Source organism: Hordeum vulgare, chromosome 6H (genome assembly GCF_904849725.1).
Source record: "Hordeum vulgare subsp. vulgare chromosome 6H, MorexV3_pseudomolecules_assembly, whole genome shotgun sequence".
Taxonomy (NCBI): domain Eukaryota; kingdom Viridiplantae; phylum Streptophyta; class Magnoliopsida; order Poales; family Poaceae; genus Hordeum; species Hordeum vulgare.
The window spans coordinates 553,668,461-553,678,215 of NC_058523.1; positions in this window are offsets into that span (position 1 = coordinate 553,668,461).

Here is a 9,755-nt window from a genome sequence, read left to right on the forward strand (position 1 = left end):
ATGAGTAAGTTTGCGACACCACCTCCTCCTAGAAATCTCGATATGTCGCCTGTGCTTGATGATGCTTATCATGCTGCTATGCCTGATACTGCTAGAGATGCTATGCCTGATACTGCTAGAGATGTTATGCCTGATACTGCTAGAGATGGTATGCCTGATACTGCTAGAGATGTTATGCCTGATACTGCTAGAGATGCTATACCTGATACTTCTAGAGATGTTATGCCTGATACTGCTAGAGATGCTATGCCTGATACTGCTAGAGATGCTATGCCTGATACTGCTAGAGATGCTATGCTTGATACTGCTTTGCCTAATGATGCTAGAGATGCTATTTTGCCTGATGATGCTATGCTTGATATTGCTAGAGATACTACTTTGCCTGATATGCCACTAGGGGTATTCCTTGATGCTCATATTGCTAGAGTTACTGCCAATACTCGTGATGCTTCTGAAACTGCCGATACTATTGAGATAGAACCTGTTTTTCCTCCTTCTAGATCTAGCTCTCCTAGATATGAATTGCCCGATATACCTGAGGGTTATGTTATGGAGGGAGAGATAGCTGAGGATTTTCTTGCATGTAAGGATGCCTATGACGCTGAGAAATTACTTCTCAAGTGGAAGGAAAAATCTCTGAAAGCTAGGATGAAATACGACCCGAAGTTTGCCACTTCACCTATCTTTATCACCGATAAGGATTATGAATTCTCTGTCGACCCTGAGATAATCTCACTAGTCGAATCTGATCCTTTCAACGGTTATGAGTCTGAGACGGTCGTAGCCCATCTTACCAAACTACATGATATAGCCACCTTTTTCACTAGTGAGGAGAAGATCCACTACTACTATATCCTTAAGTTGTTTCCTTTCTCTCTAAAGGATGATGCTAAAGCCTCGTTCACTTCTCTTTCTCCTGGATGTGTGAGTAGTCCCCAGGATATGGTCTATTATTTTTGTGAGAAATATTTCCCTGCCCATAAGAAGCAAGCTGCCTTGCAGGAAATATACAACTTTTCTCAACTCAAAGAAGAGAGTCTCCCACAAGCTTGGGGGAGGCTCATCCAGCTACAGAATGCTTTGCCTGATCACCATCTTAGGAAGAACAAGATACTTGATATCTTCTAGATAGTTGTGTCGGTTGTGTTTTTAGGGAACGAACTATAGAACAAGCTGAGATTCTACTGAATAACATCTTGATCAATGATAATGCTTGGACTATTCCCGAACCACCTCCTAAGCCAACTCCTAATAAAAGAGGTATTCTATTCCTCAGTCCCGAAGATATACAAGAAGCCAAGAAATCTATGCAAGAGAAAGGCCTTAGATCTGAAGATGTCAAAAATCTACCACCTATCGAAGAGATCCATGGTCTCGATAACCCGATACAGGTAGTAGAAGTAAATTCTCTGCGTAGGTTTGATGAGAGTGATATTCCTTTTGATAAACCTACTAGCCTATGCTTTGATGAATTTGACAACTTTGTTGCCAAACAACAGAGTTTCAATGATTATGTTAGCAGACAATTGGAACAAAGTACTCGTATGCTTAGTCATTTAAGTGCTTGTGTAGACAGAAATGTCAATGATCTGAAGCTTCTGAGTAAACATGCCTCTATGATTACTACTCAGGTAGAACAAGTACTTAAAGCTCAGAATGACTTGCTCAATGAATTAAATGACAACTCTGTCAGAGTCATTACTAGAGGAGGCAAAATGACTCAGGAACCTTTGTATCCTGAAGGCCATCCTAAGAGAATTTATCAAGATTCTCAAGGAATTAATGCTGATACACCCAGTCATCCTAAGAAGAAGAAGAAGGATGATAGAAACCTACATGTCAGTTCACCAAATACTGTCACACCTGAAGAACCAAATGATATTTCTGCATCTGATGCAGAAACACAATCTGGTGATGAACGTGAACCTGGTGACAATATGGACAGCGATGTTCATAATAATGCTCAACCTAGCAATGATGAGGATGTGGAGATTGAACCTACGGTTAATCCTGATAACCCACAACCTAAGAGATACGATAAGAATGACTTCACTGCTAGGAAGCATGGTAAAGAAAGGGAGCCATGGGTTCAGAGACCCATGCCCTTTCCTCCTAAGCCATCCAAGAAAAAGGATGATGAGGATTTTGAGCGCTTCGTTGAGATGATCAGACCTGTCTTTCTGCACATGCGGTTAATTGATATGCTCAAAATGTCTCCATATGCCAAGTACATGAAAGATATCATGACTAATAAACGGAAGATACCAGATCTTGAGATCTCCACCATGCTTGCCAATTACACTTTCAAAGGTGGAACTCCTAAGAAACTTGGTGATCCCGGAGTGCCCACTATACCTTGCTCCATTAAAGGAAACTACGTAAGAACTGCCTTATGTGACCTTGGAGCCGGTGTTAGTGTTATGCCTCTCTCTCTTTATCGTAGACTTGAACTGGATAAGTTGACACCCACTAAAATTTCTCTACAACTGGCCGACAAATCAACTACTTTCCCTATCGGCATTTGCGAATATGTGCCTGTTGTGGTTGCTAACACCACTATCTTAACAGACTTTGTTATCTTGGATATTCCTGGGGACGATGCCATGGCTGTCATCCTCGGAAGACCCTTTTTAAACACTTCAGGGGCTATTATAGATTGCAACAAAGGAAATGTCACTTTCCATGTCAACGGTAATGAGCATACAGTGCACTTTCCAAAGAAATGATATCAAGTACATTGCATCAATGCTATCGAAAAAACTTCATCGATTCTTATTGGGAGCTTTGAATGCCCTATTCCTCGTGTCGAGATGAAGTATGATTTGCTTGTCGGGGAGATACATATCCCCATTGAGGTGCTTAGTGGCTATTCGACAATTCTCCGTTTCCTCTTGCGATTCGAAAAGGTTTTGTCATGAGGATTTGATCAACCCCATTGACTGATTTATTTCGATGGCCATGAAATGGATGAATCAAGGAGTCACATACCTCTGTTTTAAGATTTCACTTTCTGTTGCTTAGAAGAAAAATGATAGATTTAGTTTAGTTTTCCCTGTTTCCTGTTTTAGCGTCCCGGAGAAAAGTACCCCGAAAATAAAAGTTCTCCGATGGTCCTGAAAATCAAATATGATTTTTTTCTGGAATTTTTGAAAAATACTCGGACTGAGAGCTGGTCTGCGGGACACACCAGTGGGCCACAAGCCCTGTAGCCGCGGCCTCCCCCCTGGCGGCGGCTACCAAGCTTGTGGGGCCCACAGAGACCCCCTCTGCTCATTCCAGCTCCCATCCTCTCCTTCTACCTCCAGAAGAAATCGTTTCGCAGCTCAAACCTGTGTTCTTGCTCATTTGGCTGTGATTTTCGATCTCCTTGCTCAAAGCACCATGCTCCGAACCATTTTGGGGAAATTACTCCTTGGTAAGTGACTCCTCCATTGGTCCAATCAGTTTTTGCTCTAGTGCTTTATCCTTCGCGTATTCTTTCTACCATGGTGACCCTGTTCTTGAGCTTGAAATGTTGATTTTAGCTGGTCCCAAGTAGTTTTAGCGCGTGATACGGTCTCTAGGCACTACTAGGAGTAGTTGCTACAAGGTGTGGTTGGTCTTTATTCACTTTTCTCTTGAACTTTAAAAATTTCAGCAAAAAGAAATTATGTTCAGAAGGAAGTTTCATGGTGGTTCCTCAAGTAAGAAGGGTCCCCGTCTTTTTATTTGGGAGCCCGAACCTTATCAACTAAGGGATGCACCGGTACAACCATGTGAATGGCCTTCCAATGAGTTCATGATCGAAGCAGGCTTCAAGGATGAGTTTGATACACTTGTCCGCAATGCCGGGTTAGAAGAATTCCTCTCAGATAAATGTGAACAGTATGCTATGCTCACTGCCTCTTTCATGCGTAGATTTAAATTTTCAGTTGGTCGTGACTCATCCATACTGTTTGATCTGTATGATAAATCCTACACCATGGATTTGGAGGATTTCAATAGGATTTGCAAGATACCCGATGGGGGTAGTCTTAATGACCCTGCTAAGTCTTCGGTTAGAGATTTTGTATCTAGGATAATTGTTGGAGAAACTAGAGACATCACGCAAGCTACCATAGGAAGCATTCATTTCCCTGTCTTGCACTACTTTGCCCTCTTCATAGGTAGATGCATTAATGGCAAGGTTGCACATTGTCACCTATGCGCATCCGACCTTAGTATCCTTAAGAGCGCAGTAATAGGTGACAGGAGCTTCAACATGGGAGCTATAATAGCAAGGAGGCTGAATAATAATGCCATTGATAGGGCTTTCTTTGGTGGAATTTATGCTACGCGCTTAGCAAATTTTCTTGGAGTACCCATACGTTCAGGAGACGCCCCCCCTCCGTATAGCCTACCTTGATCGTGTCGCTCTAACACTCTACCAGTTCCTTGAGAGGGATGATGAATCCCTCCTATACCGTTTGATATTTGACTGGCGGCGTGTTTTCCATATTACCCTTCCTGCTCCTGCTCTCTTTGACTTTCAGGTAAAACGGAGATATTACATAACCAGAGGAGAGGCAGAGGAGTATGAGAGGGAGGCAAAGGCTGCTCGTCTCCGTGAGGCAGCTATTCAGGCAGTGGTGCAGCACTCCCATATAACACCCATTATGATTTTGGGTTTGGCCAGGACCATCCACGGGAGTAGACCAAGCTAGGCCAAAAGCCCAAGCTTGCGGGAGTACGTGTTTGCACCAACTTTACATTCATGCTTATGCTTTCACTTTGTTAGTCTGTGTTTACACTTTGCCACTGTATTATCCATGCTAGTTTATTTTTGTTTTCTTGTTTTCTTGTTTTGTGTCCTTTTGAGAAAAAACAAAAAGCTTTTCCTTTCTTGTTTGCTTGTTGGGCTTTCCCGTGTAAATAGTTTTCTTTTTCTTTGGGTCAAGGTAGAAGATATTGGTTACAATGTTTAGTGGCTCTTGCATGCATACCTGTTTAGCTTTCAAAGAGCCATATTACTTTGTCTTCTCCTTTGTGTTTGCCTGCGGATTTAAGCTTAGTCCAATGCACGAGTACTCTTATTACTGTTCACATCGTTCGATCATGCAAGTGAAAGGCAATAATGATGATATATGATAAAGTGACTGAGACTGGAAAAGCTGGTATGAACTCTATCTATTTTGTTTTTGTAAATATGACTAGCTTGTCGTCCCAGATTCAGCTTTGTTGTGAGAGAACCATGTTTGCAATGACAACTTAGATATCATAGTTTCTGATGCCATCCTTAATTAGCTGAGAGCTTATAATGGTTTGTCTTAAATGCCAACATACATTTTGAGATGACTATGGTGTAGTATGATAGGATGGTATTCTCCTTTGAATGATTCAAGTGGCTTGACTTGGCGCATGTTCATGCATGTAGTTGAAACAAAATCAACATAGCCTCTATGATGTTCGTATTCGTGGTGATTTATATCCTGCTCATGCTTGCACTCAATGATAGTCAAACTCGTTGCATTCTGATGACTGTTGTCGCTCTCTAGTTGGTCGCTTCCTAGTCTTTTGCTAGCCTTCACTTGTACTAAGCAGAATACTGCTTGTGCATCCACTTCCATAAACCCAAAAGTTTTTCCATGAGAGTCCACCATACCTACCTATTTGCGGTATCTACCTGTCGTTCCAAGTAAATTTGCATGTGACATTCTCTAAACCTTCAAGAAATAATCTGTTTTGCATGCCCGAACCGCTCATGTGGTGACAGGGGGCTATTGGTATCTTCCATGTTAGGCGTGTTATCCTCGACATGTGTTTATTCACTGTCATTCACGAGAAAGGGGCCGGTAATTGGAATGCCCAGTTCCACGCCTAAATCAAAAACATAACTGTAAAATAAGACTCCCCCCGGATTGATGTTAGTATGGACGGTACCCGAGGATTCGGCTCGCCGTGTAGTGTGATTGATTGGTGGTGGGGGAGTTAAAACTTTACTTCTCTGTTTGTGAACCGCCTATAGCATGAGTAGCATGGAAGATATTGAGAACTCTTGGTCATTGTGTTGACAATGAAAGCATGTCACCCAAAATTATTATCTATGTTTTCAAAGCTTGAGCTCTGGCACCTCTGCAAATCAATGCTTCCCTCTGCGAAGGGTCTGTCTATTTATTTTCCTCTTGAGTCATCCTCCTCTTGTATAAGCACCAATTAGAGAGCACCTCTGTCATTTTTATGCTTTTCTTTTGATTGATATTGAGTATGACCATGAGTGGATCTTCGTTGCTATGAATTACAATGTTTAGTCAACCCTTGATCTTTGAAAGTGCTCTGCATTTATGTTTTGCGGTCTCAGAAAGAGCTAGCGAGATACCACCTATTCATATTGCTTCATGCTTGTTTTGATTGAATTGTTGGTATCTGAAACTCATTATTATTTGCTCGCTAGCTGATTATGCCATTGATATTAGTTTACCGTGAGACCTTTGTGTCACCTGCTTATGTGGTTAACTTGTGATCTTGCTGAAATTCTGGTTATGAGTTAGACATAGTTGCAACAACAAGATCAAACAGAGTTTGTCAAAGTTTTTCCTTCTCTTTCAGTTTGTCAACTGAGTTGCTTGAGGACAAGCAAGGTTTTAAGCTTGGGGGAGTTGATACGTCTCCATCGTATCTACTTTTCCAAACTCTTTTGCCCTTGTTTTGGACTCTAATTTGCATGATTTGAATGGAACTAACCCGGACTCACGCTGTTTTCAGCAGAATTGATATGGTGTTGTTTTTGTTTAGAAATGAAAGTTCTCGGAACATCCTGAAAATTTACGGAGAATATTTCTGGAAAATATGAAAAATACGTGTGCAAAGATCCACCGGAGGGGGCGGGCTAGTGGGCCACAAGCCATGTAGCCACGCCCCCCCTGGCGGCGGCTACCAAGCTTGTGGGACCCACGTGGCCCTACCGCCCCCAACTCCAGCGCTATTTATTCCCTTTCGTCCCGGAAAAAATCAAGAGAGAAGATTTCATCGCGTTTTCGATCCAGAGGCGCCGCCACATCCCGTTCTTCATCTGGAGGACAGATCTGGAGTCTGTTTTGGGCTCCGGATCAAGGAGATCATCGCCATCGTCATCATCAACCTTCTTCCCTCTCCAATTCCATGAAGCTCTTCATCGTTCCTGAGTAATCTATTCGTACGTTCGATGGGCGGTGATGAGTAGGATGAGATCTATCATCTAATCGAGTTAGTTTTGACGGGGATTGATCCCTAGTATCCACTATGTTCTGAGATTGATGTTGCTACTACTTTGCCATGCTTAATGCTTGTCACTAGGGCCCGAGTGCCATGATTTCAGATCTGTAATTATTATGTTGTCACCAATATATGTGTGTTTTAGATCCGATCTTGCAAGTTGTAGTTACCTACTATGTGTTATGATCCCGCAACCCCGGAGTGACAATAACCGGAACCACTCCCGGTGATGACCATAGTTTGAGGAGTTCATGTGTTCACCAAGTGCTAATGCGTTGTTCCGGTTCTTTATTAAAAGGAGAACCTTAATATCCTGTAGTATCCATTTGGACCCCGCTGCCACGGGAGGGATGGACAATAGATGGCATGCAAGTTGTTTTCCCTAAGCACGTATGACTACACACGGAATGCATGCCTACATCACATTGACGGACGGGAGCTAGCCACATATCTCTCCGTGTTATAACTGTTGCATGATGAATGTCATCCGACAAATCACCGATCCATTTCCTACGAGTTTGTCCCACTGTTGCTGCTACTATCACTTGCTGCTGCTATTACTTGTTTTGCTCTGCTGCTGTTACTATTGTTGCTGCTATTGTTACTTAATGTTGTTGTTACTCGTTATGCTGCTACTACCTGCTACAATACTTTTTCTGGCACCGTTGCCGGGAAAAAATATTTCCCGTCTACGGGCAACTTTCTGGCGACATTGATACAACCGTTAGGAATAGTCTGCCGTCAATATATCGTTTCTGGCACCGTTGCTATCATACTACTTTGCTTGCAGATACTAATCTTTCAGGTGTGGTTGAATCTGACACATTCAACTGCTAATAGTGGAGAATATTCTTTCACTCCCATCGTGTGAACCAACAAATTTGGGTTGAATACTCTACCCTCGAAAACTGTCGCGATCCCACGCGCTGGTGGGATATTACAAGACAATTTCTAATTGTTGAGCAATTGGGAGCAGCTCTTTTCTGGCTCCGTTGCCGTGGAGGCATCAAGTTAGGAATAGTTTCACGTCAACAGCATTTTTCTCGCGTCGTTGCCGGGGACTGCTAGCACCTATCACCCTTAGTCCAGTGGTCAAGTAGAGCTAAGTAGTAGAGAGATTAAACTGATTCTACAAAAGACTGTCATCGGGTCTAGAAAGAATTGGTCTAAGAAGCTCCATGATGCACTGTGGGCTTATAGAACTGCCTATAAGAATCCCATGGGCATGTCTCCGTACAAAATGGTGTATGGGAAAGCATGTCATTTACCTCTTGAGCTAGAGCATAAAGCTTATTGGGCAATCAAAGAGCTCAACTTTGATTTCAAACTTCCCGGTGATAAGACGTTATTTGATATTAGCTCGCTTGATGAGTGGATAACTCAGGCATATGAGAATGCCAAGCTGTTCAAAGAGAAGGTTAAGAGGTGGCATGATAAGAGGATACAAAAGCGTGAGTTCAATGTAGGTGATTATGTCTTGCTATATAACTCTCGTTTAAGATTCTTTGCAGGCAAGCTTCTCTCTAAATGGGAAGGTCCCTATGTTGTTGAGGAAGTATATCGTTCCGGTGCTATCAAGATCAACAAAACGGAAGGTAATTGTCCGAGAGTTGTAAATGGGCAGAGGATCAAGCATTATATCTCAGGTACTCCCATAAATGTCGAAAGCAATATCATCAATACCATAACTCCAGAAGAATACCTAAGGCACATTTATCAGCCTCTTTCAGACTCCGAAAACGAAGAGGTATGTGATTTGGTAAGAAAACAGAGTCCAAAACTTTTCCAGTAGCAAATTTTCTCCGTTTTGGAATTTTTGAAAAAATACAAAAATTGGAAGTAGTCCGGAAAGTGCGCGAGGAGGCGACAAGCCTGCACGGCGGGGGCCCACCCCCTGGCCGCGCCGTGAGGGCTTGTGGCCACCTCGTGCGCCCCCCGGACTCCGTTTTCGTGCAGGGTACTCCTTCTGGTCTGTAAAAAATCATTATATATACTTCCATTTGGTCTGACCCCTACATCATGCAGATTTCCTTTGTTTTTCGTTCCGAGCATGTTTCTGTTGCATATCTCGATCGCTATGACTTCCCAAAAAGCTCCGAAGGACAAGATCTTCGAGAAGGTCATCAATCCCTACCTCATGAAAGTGCTGCGACACCCTCAATCTATCAAGATGCGTGAGGGGATGTTGCACATCCGTGATGTTGAGGGGCCTAAGAAGACCGGAAGCATGGAGACGAGGCTCGAAGCAATGGAGCAACAAGTCTTCAAGTGCCAAGGGATGGTGGAGCGTGGACTCAACGCCAACCACATGATGATCACGGAGTTCACCAACAAGCACAGGATTGATGCAATGACATTGGGAAGCACCTCTCCAGGCTCTATGACAGGGTTGATCAACTCCAGGGCCAGATCTATGACCTGCAGAACCAAAACTGTGAGTATGAGTATAGATTTAAATCAATAAGGTTGGCTGTAGATTTGAGGATTCCGGGGACTCGTTCATCTTTCCATGATGGAGCACCTATGCCTTGGAAGACGGAGGATCA